Genomic DNA, 1,705 nt, shown 5'->3' with positions numbered 1-1,705 from the left:
TGCATAAATAGGATGTAAGCTGAATCTGTGGAAGGGATATGGAGATCATTCGGATCCCAGATCCATGAGTAGAATTTCTCATTCGTGTATATCATTTCATTGGTCATTTTGGAAATGTTTGATCAAAGAAGATTATTCAACTTTACCATCAAAAAATGTGAATTTATTCATGCTTTGAAACCACTAACAAATCACAGTTGGCCATTCCAGAAGTTTCATTGGCACAAATGGATTAGTCATAAATTGTCAGGAAACTTCCATCGGATTCATGTTTATTCCAAAGTGTCCAGGTAGGAAACAATTTGACCCACATACCTTAGCTTTTAAAGATTTTGATATAATTTTGAATTTATTCATTGAACAAGAACAAGGGTTTTCTTTTCTTCTCTTCCCTCCCCCTCATTTAATAATCTATTAAAAATTGCACTTGATTGTGGATAATCAAATTCTTATGTAATGCAGAAAATGTAGCTTTTAATAGAATCTTAAAACAGAATGTGAATGTGTTTAAAATTATCTTGACAGCTAAAATGCTTCACAAGGAAAAACTATTATTGAATTTTCAACCTGCAGCCACTAATTAGGTACAATAGTTGGTTCAGAGACAGAAGACTTCTGAGTATTTTTTAAGCCAATGTTCTATGTTTTTACATACCTGCCTTCTCAATAAACTGTCTTTTAAAATTCTATTCTTTCTGTGTAATTACATGTTTTAGACCAAGAGACATCAGAGTATTCTAACCATTCAGTAAGAAGAAAAGAATTCTATGTTAAAAAATAATGTGCCAGTGTTCTGTATAACTTGCTCTATCCTGTGTCCTGGAGTATAGCTGGATGCTGCAAAACTATAATGGAAGACATATATGCCACCCTGAAAAAGGAAAGAGCACCTATTTGTCTCAAATCTCCCAGCAGTAAGAGGGATGGTTTAGCCCAAGTATCATCTTTGGCACATGGCAGCACATAGGCCTCAGTGTTTGAAACATGAATTAAAATGTAAATAAATTTCAACTCTAAGAATTGTAATTTTTAGATGAAGCTGTAATAAAACCCTAATGATAGGATTATTCAATGGATAGTGACTTGGTCTTTAAGTCAGGAAGATCCTCAGTTCAAATCCTGTCTCTGTTACTTACTAGTTATATGACCACAAGCAAATTACTTAATCTCTCTGTGTTTCTTCATCTGTAAGATTGGAATAATAATATCTATATCTGTATCACAGATTGCTATGAATAAATGTGTTAAAAATATAAGGCAACTTACAAATTTTAAAGCAGTATTTAAATGTTCATTATTATTACAAACCCAATATACCATATTATATGATGTCTTAAACTGACTAATACTCAAAAAGATCTGTGATTTCATCAATATAGATGTTCCCTCCAATTATACAGATTGTAATTCATCCATATCTACTCATCTTCTTCCATTCTTGTCTATGTGCTCCCAAGAGTTTGCCCCTGAGAATCCACTCAAAGTTCAGGAGGGCCTTACTTATTTTCTCATGATATTGAGAGGATATTAGTGTAGCAATGAGACTGTTTGTTATCCCTCATCCTTTCCATGTAACCAGTCCATCTCTTTGATTATACATTTCCCTGGTGATTTTCTTTATTCCTATTCTTCCAGTAATTTACTAGTAATTTAATGCAACATTCCTTAAAACAATAATTTAAAAAACCCAACTTTAACAACAGCC

The sequence above is a fragment of the Petaurus breviceps genome, unplaced genomic scaffold (genome assembly GCF_028583685.1).
Source record: "Petaurus breviceps papuanus isolate PSGF00001 unplaced genomic scaffold, PetGlider_PUasm1.0 98, whole genome shotgun sequence".
Classification (NCBI taxonomy): domain Eukaryota; kingdom Metazoa; phylum Chordata; class Mammalia; order Diprotodontia; family Petauridae; genus Petaurus; species Petaurus breviceps.
Note: the sequence above shows the minus strand (reverse complement) of the source record.